Genomic DNA, 16,566 nt, shown 5'->3' with positions numbered 1-16,566 from the left:
GTCGCCCACATCCGTCTGTCGTACAACGCCATCCTTGGGTATCCAGCATTGGCCAAGTTTATGGCGGTGACCCACCACGGCTACAATGTCTTCAAGATGCCGGGGAGTGGAGGCATCATCGCGGTCCCCTGCAAAGAAAGAGATGTGGTGTGCTCCCTTGAGCGCGCCTTCCAAGCCACTGTGATCGAAGACCCAGACAACGCACGCACCCTGTACCCTCCTAAGGCCATCCCCAAGAAGAAGAAGCAACTACTCCATACAGGGCATCAGTAGAGCGGCGTCTCCAATGGCACCACCTCAAGATCCGCGCCCATAGCTGGGGTGCCTCCCTCCCTCACATAGGAAGGCAAGCCGAGAGCCCTCCTCGGGCAAGGCTCGGGGACTCTCTTCTAGAGGGCCTCAGACCTAGCCAACATCACGAGGGAGGCGCTCGGGCACCACGTGGAGGCGTGCCTTGCTGCACGTTTCCCTTAAGAGGGCACTGGACAAGGAGCGCCTGGTGCTCAGGAGTTCATCATCAAGGCCACCCAGGAGCTTCAAGAAGCAAGGACCATGCGCGGCGACCACCTCCCACCACCCGGTGCAGCTCCCCATCCCGGCGAGGACGGCGGACTGTGTGTCTGCGTCGACATTCCAGGGCTCAATAGGGCCGCGTCTCAAGAGCGCTTCTGGCCTTTGCACACTGGTCGGTGCGAGGGCCCACCTCACAGCTACGTTCACATGCTGTTTGGCTTTCCGAGCGCGGCTGTCACCCACCAGCATCATCTACGGAGCATCCTGGCGGCTCAGGAGGCCAGGCACCACGCAGTCTTGGCGGAAATGGCAACGGTCCTCAAGGAACCACCCGAGCCCCTAGAGCCTCCTGAGGCTCAGGGCCTTGGTGGCTCGTGAGGAGCGACTCTTCGGCACGCATCATCAGCTACTTCAACACTCCTTCGACAATGCTACCTGGTGACATTTTCCGGTTTACTCAGCTGGGAGCGCCCCTCGGGCAGCATCATTCCCAGGTTGCACGGGCTTGCCCCTACGGCATGTATCTTTCTGCATCTTTAACTTACTCTGCTGGGGGTGCCCCTTGGGCTGCATCATCCATAGGCCGCTCGGGTCTGTCACAATGGCATGTATCGTTCTTACATCTATTTGAGCTAACCTACCGTTTTTCTTAAGTCATTCTATGACTATCACCTGCTTATCTGATACGCCGCCTGCGACCGCCCTAGTTATCATGGGAGCTACGCTGGTTGTCTTTCTTTAGGATCCCTCGCATGAGTAGGCTTGGCACGACATCTGTGCTCAGGTCTGTCCCTGTAGTGTCGATAAACCCAACGACTAAGCTTTGTCTGGCGGGCCGGCCTCGTTCATGTCACCTCCTAGGGTCGTTGGTGTCTGGCCTCCTCATGTGACCGCCTCAGGAAATTCGTCCGGTGCAGGTTGCCTAACCATCTTGCAGGACCACTGAAGCTATCAAGAATCAAGACCAGGCGCAACCCGCATTGAGGTAGGGCCTCGTGAGTCCCGCGCTGGCTCACGGGTGCCCACACACACCTCGTCTAGCCCTGCTGTGCAAGCCACATGTCAGGGCAGGGCTGTACACGCCCCAGGGGCTCCACTCGGAGGGAGCCCTCACCCACGCACTAGTGGAAGCTCCATGCTCCGTGCTGGCAGTCGACACGGTCGAGGAGCGGCTATGCCCGTCCAAGTGCGGAAGGGCTATGCTCCGCGCTGGTGATAAATAACTGAGGGCCGCCCCATGGCCATACCAACCTCAGGGAGACACCCGGCTGAGTGTCCAGCCTCACCGTAACGCTTTCCCCTCGGGAGAGTCGCGTGAGGGGGCTAGGCATGGGGGCTATGCTCAGGTCCTGCCAAGCGTACGCCGCCTTGCTAGGTCCCTCAGACCTGGTCGTCGCGCACCACTCCCGAGCGGGACCTCGACGAGGACAGGTATGAAGGCTGTTTGAGCGTCAACAGGGACTCCTGAGCATCGCAACACTGGAGCCAAACTGGCCACGTAGCCCCTCACTCCTTGGTCCGTCCTGGTGATCCGGACGACCCAATGGCGGCTGAGGTATGCGCGGGGTCAGGCCCTGCCGACGTAGAACACTAGGCCTACTTACGCACCTCCTTTCCGTAAGCTATTTGTGCGCCAAGGGGGACTCCTGAGCATCGCGACTCAGGAGCCTAACTGGCCACGTAGCCCCTCACCCCTTGGTCTCGTCCTGGTGATCCGGATGATCCAACGGCGCCTAAGGTATGCGTGGGGTCGGGCCCTGCCGACGCAGAACACCAAAGCAAACGGAAAGGAAATCGTGGAATCTCAAACAATTATTACAAGACATACTGTTTTTCGAATACCAAGCACAGGTTTAAACGCCTCCACGAGGCATGGTTCATGTTGCAGAAGCAAAGCAGGAAAAGGATCCACCAGCAAGCCATCTCATCATCCCTGGACGCCACCATCACTTGCAAAAGGTGCCCCTTCAACGGCGACGTTGCCCTCACCAGCGCCGCCCGCCGGAGTTGCAGGTTCGGCGGTGCCGCCAGTCGGGGGCGCAGGGTCGAAGGCACGAAACTTCTTCAGCAAGGCCTCCACCTGGCTCTTCACGGCTTCGGCAGCGGCTGCGCAGCGCTCGTCATCCACGGGCTCAAGCAGCTCGTCAAGGTCGGCGTCGAGGTCGGGAAGATGGAGTTGGCTGAAGACGCGCGTAAGTGCAGCAGAGGAGAGCGCATGGGCTTCCCCCTCCACCAAGGGGCCGATCCCGTCGATGACGTCTTCAAGGGTCGCGACAATATGAGGAAGCAGCTGGGCGGAGCCCACGTCGTCTATCGCCAGTGGCTACTCCAAGCCCTTCTCGTAGGGTGCCCACGGCACCACGCGGGACTTCTCTTAAAGGGACCTGAAGGCCACCCGATACTCAGCCAGGGCCTTCACCTTGGCTTCCAGCTCGGCCTTCTCTGCCTTCATCTCCTGCTCCAGCTTCTCCAAGCGGCTGCGCTTCGTGGCCTACGCCCTCGCCAACTGCTCCAGCTCGGCGTCGCGACCTCTGACAGCGTCCTCTCGGGCCTTCATCTTCTCCTCCTCCACCTTGCGGTCTCGAGCCTTGGCCGCGCGCTAGCGGCAGTAATCCTGGGCGGCCCCGGCGTCCTTCAGCGCCACCTCACGGGCAGCCACGGCTTGGGCAGTGGCCTGCTTGTCCTTTTCGGAAGCCCCATGGCCTGGCTCAGCGCCTCCCTGATAGACACATCGGACTGCAGCCAACCAGAGATCAGTTCAAGCCGCCTCGACACCAGTCAGTGGTCAGCGCCTTGGAGGTCGCCCCGAAGCCATGCAGTGTGGAAAGGGCCTCCTCCAAGGCATCGAGCGGAGCGTAAGGATTGTGGGCCAGCGATTCAACCAAATGAGGAGGCCGCGCCATCACCAAGACCTGTGAGCTGGAGACAACAGGAAGTGGAGCTGGGGGCTCCTGAACCTAGGCCGTGTCGATGGGCGAGCTGGGGATAGGCGCCTCCGGAGCCAGCTTGGCCGAGGAGATCACCTTCTCTTGAGGCTTGTCCATTGGGACTCGCGAGGACGACCGAGCGGGAGAGGTGTCAGCGCCATTGCCACCCTTCTGCATCGGAGGAGGTGTGGTCGTGCCAGGCTGCTGGGTCCCCGAGGATGTGGCCGCCCCTCCCTCTTCTTCTTCGACGATGGCATCGGCCTAGGAGCACAAGAAGGAAACGTCAGGAAGCCGCCACGGAAGCAGGAGCGAGGGCAAGGTCATGACAGGACACTCACTGGTCCACGACGGCGTAATCCCTCCGCCTCTTCAGAAGTGCGGAGTCGGGGAGCCTCACAGCCTGAGGTGCGGGCGCACAGGCCCCAGGAGTCAGCGAGGCCGCGGTGGCCCCGGGCGGCGGTGGGGCAAGGGCGTCGCCCCGAGAGATCAGCGACGATCTGCTCTTCGTCGGGACACCGGGTGTCAGCCTCCTCGAGGGAGAGACCCTGGACCTTGTAGTAACCCCAGCAGGGGGCATGACTTCCCTAACTGGGTGGTCGTCAACATCGTCATCGTAAGGCAAGGCGCGGAGGAGATCGGCCTTGCGCAGGGGTGGGGGGGCGGAGGTCTCCCCAGACCCCTCCGGGGTAGCCGCCGAGTCCTCCTCCTCCTCCTCGCCAAAATCATGGGATGACACCACCACCGAAGTCGTCACCGTCGAGGCATCTAAGGGCGCCGGCGGCACAAGACCACGTCCATCAAAGACAGGCAGGGCGGTGGCAATCTTCGCCCCATCCAGACGGCGGTACAAGGCAACGAAGGTGTCTGGTGGGTACCCCTGGTCGTCCCCAACCAAGGAGCGGAGGGCCGTGCCTAGCTCCACGTCAGAAAAGGCCTCCTGGTGCAGGCGGAGGTCGTCACCCCCGTCCCCTAGCTTCCACAAGGGGGGTGGGAGCGACTGGAGCGGAGCCACGCGCTGCGCCATGAACTCCTTGACGATCATGGCCCCCATCAGCTTCGCCGCTCTTGGATCGACATGCTTCGGGTTGGCGGTCATCCTCTCCAGCACCAACTCCGCTCGAGGGTCATCGTGCTTCGTGCGGAGCCACCATTCGTGAGACGTGGGCATCACCATCGGCAGCACCAGCCGGGGGTGAGAGCACTTGGCATCCATCAGGACCCACTTGCTCCTGAAGCCCTCGGCCTTCTTCCCGGCCTTCGAGATCGCATTGGTCTTGTTGGCTGTGACGAAGTTGGCACCCCTCGAGCAGGGGCTGTCCTTGATCCAGAGATAGAAGAAGTGGCGCAGCAGCACCACAGACGGCATCACCCCAACGTACGCCTCGGAATAGAAGGAGAAGATCGACAGAAGGATGATGGAGTTGGGATGAAGGTGGGGGGCGTGAAGCTTGTAGTGGCTGAGGACGGAGTAGAAGAAGTCGGAGAAGGGGGGAACCAACCCTGCAACAACACTGCTCATGAAGAAGGTATAGAAGGTGCTACCCGAGGGCTCCGGCTTGGCGGAGCCAGCCCGAATCGCGCTTTTCTCTTCTCATCGCCCGCCGCCGTCATCAGGAGCGTGGCGGCAAGGTTCTTCTCCGAAACACTTGGTGCGCTCAACGCAGACTCGTACTAGGATGGCGGAGAGGCAGCCCAAGCTTTGTTGGGCGCCATTGGTGGTGGGTTCGGTGGAGGATTTGGGTGGATCTGGAGTCCTTGTGAGCGAGGAGTAAGAAAGGGGATCTGGAGCAAGAGGAAGGGGAGCAATGAAGGCAGCACAGCCCGCGCCAGCCTTTTGTCAGTCGGGCAGTTGCCGAGGCAGCATGGGGAAGCGGAGATGCCCACATCCTGTTAGTCGCCACGCGTCAATAATTGTCGCATGCGGTTGGGGCCCGCCGTTCTCCTCACTTACCCCTTGGCTTTGCCTCGAAGCCAAGTCTGAGCGTGGCTTGGGCCCGGGGGCTATTGTCGGCGTTCTGGGAACGGGGGTCCACAGACTTGCTGCCTACGGCCCACGGCATGGCTCCTCTAGTGGCCTAGTACGGCCCATCTTCCCTAGCAAATGCTCAAGACCCTCGCGAGGGGCCAAGCCTCGCGAGGCGGACGACACAAGACCTCCTCAGGGGCAGCCTCGCTAGGCTGGCTCGCAATGAGCAGAGAGATCAAGGCGAGGGGCACCTCATGAGGTTCTCGTGACGTGAGCCATGACGACCGACGCTAAATGGGTGCCAGGCGGGCGCCAGCGGGCGCAGAGCACCAGTTGCCTCTTTGGTGCTAAAGGAGTAGGCGCAGGCGAAGAGTCCCGAGGCATCAGGCAAAGGTTTCCATATCTGTGCAACAAGACCAAGACCAGCAAGACGGCAGGACGGAGGTCATCGCGGATCCCATGATGGCGTCACCACCAAAGCCTTTGGCAGGCGGAGACCACCTTTTGTTAGGATAGCTTGTGCTAGTTTTCCCCCTTTGAATTGGCTGTTGTGGGATCCCTTCCCGCCTGATATTTGGGAAGAGGACCAGGGCCTCTATAAATAGGACTAGCCTTCACAATAGTAAGGGGGCTCGATCGGATCCATTCCACCCTTATACCCGCCAGCTCACCGAGCTTAAGAACACCTCTCCTTAGGAGGTTGTTCTTCCCATGTACTTGTTCATTCTCAGCCTAGAAGGCAATCCACCATAACACACTGGAGTAGGCTATTACACCACATCGGTGGCCCGAACCAATATAAACTCTTGTGTCCCTTGTTCTTCGAGTTCAACGAGCTGAGCTTTGAGATCGTGGTGAGTGAGTGAGCTAGGGGAAGGAGAGATCTTCATGCGCACCCCAGAGATCGAACCTTAAGGGTTTTGCTGGAACCCGAAATCCGACATAATCAATGAGTAGTTGCGCTCCATGCATTGGGTTTTCGAGGGAGATAACAAGGCAGTGTAAGTAACGCTCGCTAGCAACGAGGCAATGAAGGGATTGAGATGCAAAGTTAATAGACGACACCCAAACATTTTAGGAATATATGATTTTCATAAGATGACTTAACACCTAGACGGAGCGAGTACTACCTCAGTCCAGGTTTGAAGGAATATTCGTCATCTCTTCTCTTCTTGTACATACTCCATTTATCTCTCTTCTTGTGGCTTCCCACTCCCATGATATTCCTATTCAATGAACCTGTGTGTGCGTGTGTGTTTTAACAACACGTGTGTGTGTGTGTTAGCGAGAGTGACACATCGACCTACTCCTACAGGGAGATGGTGTGTAGTGTACAATTTAGTAGTGCGAGTCGCCACATCCTCTCATTTCTGGGCGTCCGGTCACGACAGATGCCACGCCCACTCCTGACCAGCCTGGCCCATCCAAAGCCCCTCCATCGCCCGCGCGTGCTTCTCGCCTAAAACGGTCAGTGCCGCTCTAGAGAATCAGTGCCACATTCATGCCCGAGTGTCGTTGGAAACTAGGGAACCTATGGGCCCATGAGCCCCTTTGTAGTTCGGCGGAAGGATGGGCATATTGCACAAAGAGCGGAGAAGCATAACACAACACGGCAGAGATCACACGGGCAGTTTTACCCAGGTTCTGGCCGCCATGAGGCATAAAACCCTAATTCTGCTTTGGTGTTGTCGGTGTCAAAACCGGCCGATCTCGGGTAGGGGGTCCCGAACTATGCATTTGAGGATCGAAGGTAATAGGAGACAAAGAACACAATGTTTACCCAGGTTCGGGCCCTCTTAATGCAGGTAATACCCTACTTCCTGCTTGATTGACTTAGATGAGTATAGGTGTTGCAAGAGTTGATCTACCTCGAGATCGTAATGGCTAAACCCGAGATGTCTGGCCTATATGATTATGATTGCCTCTACGGACTAAACCCTCCAGTTTATATAGACACCAAAATGGGCTAGGGTTGTACAAAGTCGGTTTACAGAGAAAGGAAGCAACACATCTCGCCGCTAAGCTTGCTATAAATGCAACAGAGAGTCCCATCCGGACACAGGGGAAAGCCTTCTATCTTGTATCTTCAGGGCCCATCATTCCGACTCATATCACATAGCCCAGATGCTCGAGGACCCCCTTATCCAGGACTCCCTTAGTAGCCCCTGAACTTGCGTTCAATGACGACATAGTATCCGACTTTATGTCTCCGGCTTTGCAAGGCGAGTTCCCCATTACACTTCAGATTGACGATAATTCAGCTCCACATTAAATATCAGATCTATTGATTCCTTGCTGCCATCGCCTCGGCTTCCACGTGTCAAACGGATGTGAACGGTCTAGGTGTTTTGTTTACTAATAACCCCTCGACCACACAGGGAAAGCGTCTTTTTAAAGCGATTAGATCTCAGATTCCATTCCGCATCACGCAAAAATCCTTTAGAACTCGCCATAGGAAATTGTCCAAACATGGCTGGCGCTCCTAGCTCTTCCTCATGCCCCCACGACCTTCAAAAAGGTGACTAGGAAAGCCGCTCGGTATCCCGCACCCATCTGAATAAACTTCAGACGCAGGGATATCTCCCCCCGCGGATCTAGTCTCCGTTCGGGCTGGATTAACTTCCATCAATGGCGAAGCCCTGGCGGAGAATTTCCCCATCCTTCTAAAGAGGAGAGGATGTGCTTCGTTTCCTTCCTATTGAGGGGTGTAGAATTTCCTATCCACCCATTCCTCAGAGGCCGCCTGGAGTATTACGGCCTCCAACTGCATAATCTAAGGCCAGACTCCATCCTGCATCTCGCGGGCTTCGTTGCTCTCTGCGAGTTGTTCCTTGGCTGCGAGGCTCATTTCGAGCTATGGCAGAAATTTTTCTGCCTCGTCCCCTGCTCCCAAAATGGATCTATATTCAAGGTGGGCGGCGCCGAAGTATGGCGCATAGCCGGGATAGGATACCTGTCGGGCACTCTGAAGAAGTGATCCAAAGAGTGGCCCTCGGAATGGTTTTATATTGAAGACGTCGTTTTGTCGGACCCAATCTGGCACGGTCTTCTCGAATTCTCCAGCACTCCATTAAAGAAGCGCGCCAGCTGGCGTCCCCGAAGCCTCGAGGAAGAAGACAGTGCGGAGGTCGAGAGGCTTGCAAGCAAGATTAGAGTACTTGCCAACTCCGGGCTGTCAATAATCAAGGTAATGGCAATTTCGATAACGCGATGCATTCAACCACTCCAATTTAGAGGTTTTCCTATGTGGAATTACAAGGGAGGACGATGTGTCCCGTTGTCTACGCAAGGATCCGGGCAATTTTGCTGCCCTGGCCACCATCTAAGCTGACCTTTACAAAGGGGAGAAGGAAGACTTCACTCACTTGAAATGTCGGGAAGGTTTTTCCATGTATATCCCCATCGATTGGGTGAGTTTTTCAATTATTGGCCTTACTCAACCTTTTTCCAAAGTTATGCTAGTCGAACTTAATCCGAGTACTTTTAATAGGAATGGAGAAAGGTCATTGAGGGGATCTATAGCCCCGCTCCGCAGCCAGAGGACCATGTTCAAGGCCTGGATCCCGGATATGAAGAAGTTCCAAATATATTCATAGAACTTAAGGAGGGAGTTTTTATCAGGCAAGCTACGACGACATGAAGGTGGCTATTATAGCCGATTACCCCGTCCTTCTCCCCTTCTCCCATGTAAGTACCCAGGAGACGTCTGCTCCAAAAGAGTCTACCTCACCCACCGCACTATCTCATGCTCCGAAGGGGCGGCGCTCGTCTCGCCGAACTGTATCAAAGGCGTCCTCTAAGAAGGTGGCGCCCGAGCAGGGCGAGTCTTTAAAAAGAAGGGCAGACGGTGATATTACCGAGCCCCTGCCTTCACCAAAGAGGTATAGTTTTTAACACGCACTCAGTGGACAGATCGAATTGTGATGTTTTCCGCTGGGCCATTTTGTAGGAAAAGCATATGCCGTACTATATCCCGGGACCTTGCCGGCAATGCATCGACCAATTCGGCCCTGGACCATGCCATAAATACTAGGGTTGGTACGGGCAAAATGCCTGATTGTCATCTCCAAGAGGATTCGGATAATTTGTCTGTCACCAATTCCGAAGTGGAGAGCGTGATGAATCATCGATGGAGGAAAGAGGCCATGTGCGACCCAAGTTCTACCGAAGAGGGCACCTTGTCGCCCGCCACTGTGAGGAGTGGTGCCCCACGGGCGCCCTGGCACTCATGGTCTTCAACCGCGTCTCCGGGGAAAGCGACAGGCCGGGGGTCTGATGTCTCCCTAGAGTGGTGGTGACGGAGAGAAAACGAGGGGAGATGGAGAAGGCGGGTGGCAGGGCGGCAGGTCAGAGTACGATGACACCGATACCTTCGTCTCCTATTGGTGACCTACCACCTCGTCTTTCCACTCCCCCCTTCCTCCTTGGCACCATCATCACCAGTCTCTTCGGGTGATAGCTGGGGAGGGATGTTCCCTTGGTGCCTTCGCCCTCCTCCAGCAGTCTTCTAGCTGAGCCTTTGGTGGTTCCTCCCACCGGTGCTTGTGGTGCGGCTTCTTGCTGGTCCTGGAGGTGGTGACCAGGGCACCACCGAGCTGCTCCTTGTGCCCCTCCTTCGCAGCCTCGCCACTCCTGATCTTGTCAGGCTGCGCCCGACAGGCCATGATGGGATCGGGGTGGGCTTCAATTTGGGGCATTCTTTTCGCCCTCTCCTCTTCCCACCGCAATACCTGGGGCGGGAGGAACAAGAAAGAGGGGATTACATGGCACTTATCTTTTTTTAATTTAGAATTTGTAGGCTCTTGCCAAATTTTAGTTCAAATTATGTAATCTCTTTAATCCATGTTTGTGTCGTGTAAGGTCTGTACTTGTTTGATCAGCATATTAACGAAGAAGATAAACCTTGCTGAGGACTCCTGCATGTAATACGTCCATGTAGAGGTGGGATGCCTCTATACTTTTAAGTAAACAAGTTTCCCCGGCAAGATATCCTGCCGGTACCCTTAGTTTTGTTGCCGTGGAGTTAGGCCTACCGGGCACAAATCATAAAGAACGACTAGGCCCCCACCTGTCCTTTTCCATCAAAGGCCACTGCGACCATCTTGACTGAAGCAACATTCGAGTCAAGGGATGGGAGCAACTAAGTTTCAAAAGGGAAGCAAGGTTTACTTTTGCACAAGTACTTACTTACAAAACACATATGGATAAGAGAAAGAACTTATCTGTTTGCCTTGCCGGGGATCGTGATGTAGGCTCGTCTTCTTGTCTCCTCTTGGGGACCAAGTCCACAGCAGGATCCTGTAGTTTATGCAGATGAAAATGATGCTAAATGCGATCTTATCTACGTGAATATGCGATGCTCATGATATGCTTATGCATGCATGCAATTTGTCGGGGGTCCCCCAGCGCTTCATTGATTTTTTTGTTGTTCGGGGTCTACGCCTGCCTTTGTACAAGGGGTTACATGCAACTGAGACAAAGCCTATACAAAAGGGTGGCTGCTGGGCAGGGCCCGACAGCCACGCTTTACGGGTAGAACTTGCGAAGATGCTCAATATTCCATGAGTTTTGCAATTGAATGCCATCTCCGGTCTCCAAATGGACTATGCCAGGACCAGTGACTCGTACTACCAGGTAAGGGCCTTCCCACTTTGGTGTCAACTTATTTGCACCCTTGGCAAACTGAACTCTCCTAAGGACAAGGTTGCCTTCCTCAAAACACTGGGCGTGAACCCTGCGGCCATGATAGCGACGCAGGGCTTGCTGGTATTACACCACATCGGTGGATTTCCTTGTAGGCTGAGGATGAACAAGTACAAGGGAAGAACAACCTCCTAAGGAGATGTGTTCTTAACCTCGGTGAGCTGGCGCGTATAAGGCTGGAATGGATCAGATCGAGCGCCCTTGCTATGGTGGAGGCTAGTCCTATTTATAGAGGCCCTGGTCCTCTTCCCAAATATCAGGAGGGAAGGGATCCCACAACGGCCAATTCAAAGGGGGGCAGCTAGCACAAGCTATCCTGACAAAAGGTGGTCTTCGCCTGCCAAAGGCTCTGGTGGTGACGCTGTCATCGGCTCCATGATGACCTCCGTCCTGCCGTCCTGTTGGTCTTGGTCTTGTTGCACCGATATGGAAACCTTTGCCTGATGCATCGGGACTCCTCACCTGCACCTGCTCCTTTAGCATCAAAGAGGCAACTATCTGCTCTCGCTAGCACCCGCCTGGCCTCAGTCGTCATGGCTCACGTCACGGGAACCTCATGAGGAGCCCCTCGCCTTGATCTCTCTGCTCCTTGTGAGCCAGCCTAGCAAGGCTGCCCCTGAGGAGGTCTTGTGTCATTTGCCTCGCGAGGCTTTGCCCCTCGCGAGGGTCTTGAGCGTTTGCTGGTGAAGATGGGTCTTACCAGGCCGCTAGAGGAGCCACGCCGTGGGCCGCAGGAAGGCAAGTCTGGGGACCCCTGTTCCCAGAATGCCAACAGATTAGTCAAGACATCAAAGTTGGCTTGCATGCGAGTTAATACGTGGCCCTACATGGTAGCTAAAACGGCCTCTCTTAATTGTTGTCATTAATTGTTGCATTTAGAGAGTAAAATCAGGGCTTTGATTGCAGGAAGGATCGGTCAAGTTTCTCCTGCTCCTCCATTCTGCTTGAATCTTAGTCCCGCTGGACCTTCAATGTGACTTATACACCTAGACGAAGGGAGTAGTACGAGATATGGTGGCACACTGACTTAGGTCGAATACAAGTGCCCAAAATTATTGGAAGAGAGCAAAGTGAACATACAAAATAATTAAAATTGAATTTCTCATTTTTTTAAACGGAGGCAAAAGAGTTGCCTCATCCACTAAATAAGAGGAGAATAGAGTTTCACAGTTTGCAAGTGACGCTACAAATAAACGGCATGGCAATTACTCTCAATACGCCCTAGTTTCTTAGTACCCGCTATAACCCTTAGTACATATGGTGGCACACGGACATAGGCCGAATACAAGTGCCCAAAATATTTAAAATTGGAGTATGGTGCAGCCAACTTTCCGTTATTTTGATCGTGTGTGGGTAAGTTGTTGCTTCAGAGTTTCACAGTTTGCAAGTGACCCTACAAACAAACGGCATGGCAATTACTCTCAATATGCTCTAGTTTCTTAGTACCCGCTGTAACCCTTAGTACATATGGTGGCACACAGACATAGGCTGAATACAAGTGCCCAAAATATTTAAAATTGGAGTATGGTGCAGCCAACTTTCCAATATTTTGACCGTGTGTGGTTAAGTTGTTGCTTCGGAGGGTCGTATACCACACGTGAACGATAGTAAGTGCAACCGGGAGGCATGGAGCGTTAATTTCGAGTTCACTCCTTCGAGTGTTAGATTTTCTTCACGTGTTAGCTTTGCCCTAGTATTTTTCTTCACTAGTAGTACGTTAAATAAAGAGTTTCGTTTTGTGCACAATGTTAAACGATTTTTATGGAGAGAAAAAGAAAACCACTCCAATTATATACGTTGCAGGCTCAACGCTTGTTTTATAGGGTTTTCTCTCTTCACACTCTCTCTCCACTATATATATACATATATATATATACACGCTGGAGCCTTTGTGCTTGTAGTTGCTCTCTACACACTCTCTCACCCTATCCATATCTAAACAACCAAAACAAGATTGCGTTGGCCTCTCCTCTCTCTCTCCCCTCACTACTGGTCAAAGAGCCAATAGGATCACGTCCATCGGGGAAGGCAAGGAGGCTTAACGCAGTCGCCGTCGGTGACGGAGGGAATCCACTACCGGCACCGCTGTTTTGTTTCGCCCAGTGGCGGTGCGGGAGGGCCTCTAGCCCCTCCTTCCACGCTACTGTACATAGTGTGGGTAGATCGGCCTCCGTCTACCGACCGAGATACACCTCGAGAACCTTAAGGTATATTTTCTTGATCCACAGGCATTGCTCTAGCTGCATGTGCAATTTTTTCACTTCTGCCCTCGAATCTAGGTGTCGGATCAAATAATAAAATAGTGGGGAAAGTTGTATGGCATGAATCTAGGACGTGGTCCAAAGAGGAAAGGAAGGGGGAAAGTAGTACAGACTGGCTATCCAACACCTATGTTGGTTGAAAAGGGAAAACAATGACAAATGCAGTACACAAATCTATAAGGAACTGATCTTTATATGGGTGGGGGACAAGGCTATATTGTTTGAGAAGGACTAGATTTGATGCCCTCCCATAGGGAAAGGTTTCTAAAGATAACAAAATGGGACCAACACAAATATTCTCCATGGTTGTTTGTTGCAACAGACTGTCCATCACCCCTTTATACATCGGTAGATGCACATGGTGCTTGTGCGTCTACTGTCCCACACAACTCTTTAGTTGTTGTTAATATAATAATCCCGCCGGAAAATTGAAGCAATGACATAGTTAAAAGAAAATTACATGTTTAACGAATTTTATCGTTAATATAATCTTTCTGTTAATATGAATCAACGCCACTGTTTTAGAATGCTACTATCTTGCTTTCTTTCCCATTTAGATAAGTTAGGTGCTTATTTTTTGTGGGCTTCTGTGTCATCCATCGTTATTGACTAGTAGTTGTTTCCTTTACACCTCTGTGTAAACATGGTTATCTACTTCACCTCGTTGCTATTGTGACCTTTTGTTGCACTACACAAAACACTTTTGTTTTAAGAGTGTTTTGTGCAGTTCAACGAAAATGTCACACCGACAATGTTGCTTGATTACTTGATCTGAGTGGAACTACAAAAGAGGACATCTGCCTTCCTATCCGTGTTGGCAAATTTGTTTTAGATCATCTTCTTGTGAGTTGTTTGAATTCCGCATCATGAGAGGTCAGTACTAGCCTTCTTTCACATGATTGCGCGGTGTGCTTTCATATGTTGTGCTACTTATACGGTAATGTTGCTTGATTTTAGTGAAATGCGCAAATGGAGACCAGAGTTCCAATCTGTATGTGCACCGTAATATCCCATTGAGTTAAGATAATGATATTTCACAACGGTTGGCCTGTATTTTGCTACTGTCATCAGAAAATTAATGTCGTTGTTTAGTGTTACAATTGTGTTCCCTAATTGACATGCCAAATTTTACATTGAAGGCAAAGCTTGTCTATTATTGAACCAAGTGATGAAGGGGAAGAACAAGCTTAAGAAAAACAAAAATCAACTCCTGGTGCTGCAATGAATTACTAGAACTGTGATGAGACAAGTAGTGATATAGTTTTGCATCTTAATTTATTGCTATGGCTGATATGAGCAATTGTTCTACCACTGATTTGATGCCACCACTACTGCAGGATGCTGCTAACGCAACACTATGATCAGAGACCCTTCGACAAAACTATGTGTGATGTAATAATCGTAAATGGTGGTGTAAAAAACCATCAAAAAAGATGCAAAACGTTTGCGATGGAGGATGCATCAAACATAGTTTAGATTTTAGTTGCGTGTGCAATGCAGGACATACAGTTCAGTTCAATTAACTGTTTGCGATGAGGAGGAACAAAAGAAACGAGCAGCCAGATGAAGGTGTGTGCGATATACAACATATGGTTCACTCGGATGAACTGTTTGTGATTAGGCAACACAAAAGAAATGGTTAGCAAGATCAAGGTGTGTGTGATATATGGCATGTGGTTCACTTGGAAGAACTATTTGCATTGAGACAAGAGAACAGAAACGGTTCAATATATCAAGATGTGTGTGATACGCGACAAACAGGTCTAGGATCAGAAATGTGTGCGAAGACCGATAATAACACTGATGATCGCTTCTAATAAGATGTATGTGATATGCTCTGTATACACAACATCTATTGGCTATTGGGGACATGCGGTCATCCGGATACGCCATAAGGATGCGAAGAGGCATCCTATATCAGCAAGGACTAGCCGTTCCACCAATAGCTCATGTAAGAGAATTCTCAAGTTAAGTGTGCTTAGGCTGGAGTAGCCATCAGATGGGTGACTGGATGGGAAGTTGTGTTGATGTTAAATTAACAGATAGGATGGTTCGTATTTGTCAAATTAAATGACTGATACGACCCATTCCATGAGTTAATTTAACCTCGAGGTCCTTGTTTTTTATTTTTTTATTTTTAACACATGTTAAAGAAGGACTACCGCATTACTTTTTGACAATGTGCGATACATGGCATATAGTTGATCCATCCGACCTGTTTGTGATGGAATAAGTCGTGTCTGTTGTGGGCAAATGCTTGCTAGTATGAAACTGTTTGCGGTTGATGAATTCATCACCGACGGGTTCCCTAGTGTGGTCCATGTTCATTTGATCATCATCTACTTCTTGTGCTAGCTCGATGTTCCTTCTATGCTAAGTTTCCATTAATTGATTTGGTTTTATGAGCACGCCACCATTTCCTTACCTGTTTCCCGCCACCCAGCGATATTGCGCATAAACCTAGGCGGCGCGCGACACACAGAGGCGACAAGCACAGCCTGTAGCACATCCACCTTTTCCAAGCATGCCAACCCACCAAAGCGATGCCTCTGCCATCAACCTCGTCGACAAGGAAAACGAGCAGGCGCCACGGCCCGTTGAGGCCGAGGTGCTCCCCGGCAACGCAATAGATGACATCATGATGCACGTCATCGCCAGGGTTGAGCAGACCTTTGGCGCATGGCGCTTGAGCACTGCAGATCAACATAGGCATGTCAGCCTCGACAGGCTGCAGCGTGCCGCGCAACATGATCCATGGCACGCCGCCGAGCAAGCTAGGCACGTCTGCGCCGATTGGTTGTGGCTCGCCGCACAGCGAGACCGTTGGAGCGCCACAGAGCGAGAGGCGCGGCATGCTGCACAGCAAGAGCGCATCCATCGGCGCGTGCCTGCTGTCAAAACGGCGTCGCAGCTAGGTACACGTCTCGTCAGTACCCCCATTGCTCGCCAGGAGTGGGCAGTGGCCCTCAGCGCCATACTTGCACCGGACGCCCGCCGCACCGTTCGCATGGATCGCACCATTCGCCTTGTCCATGGCACGCCGCACAACAAGAGCGGATCCATCGGCGCTTGCCTGCTGTCGACGCGGCATCGCAGCTGGGTACATGTCCTGTCAGTACCCCCATTCCTCGCCAGGAGTGGGCAGAGGCCCTCAGCGTCGTACTTGCATCGGACGCCCACTACACCATTCGGATGG

The sequence above is a fragment of the Triticum aestivum genome, chromosome 6A (assembly GCF_018294505.1).
Source record: "Triticum aestivum cultivar Chinese Spring chromosome 6A, IWGSC CS RefSeq v2.1, whole genome shotgun sequence".
NCBI classification, from domain to species: domain Eukaryota; kingdom Viridiplantae; phylum Streptophyta; class Magnoliopsida; order Poales; family Poaceae; genus Triticum; species Triticum aestivum.
Note: the sequence above shows the minus strand (reverse complement) of the source record.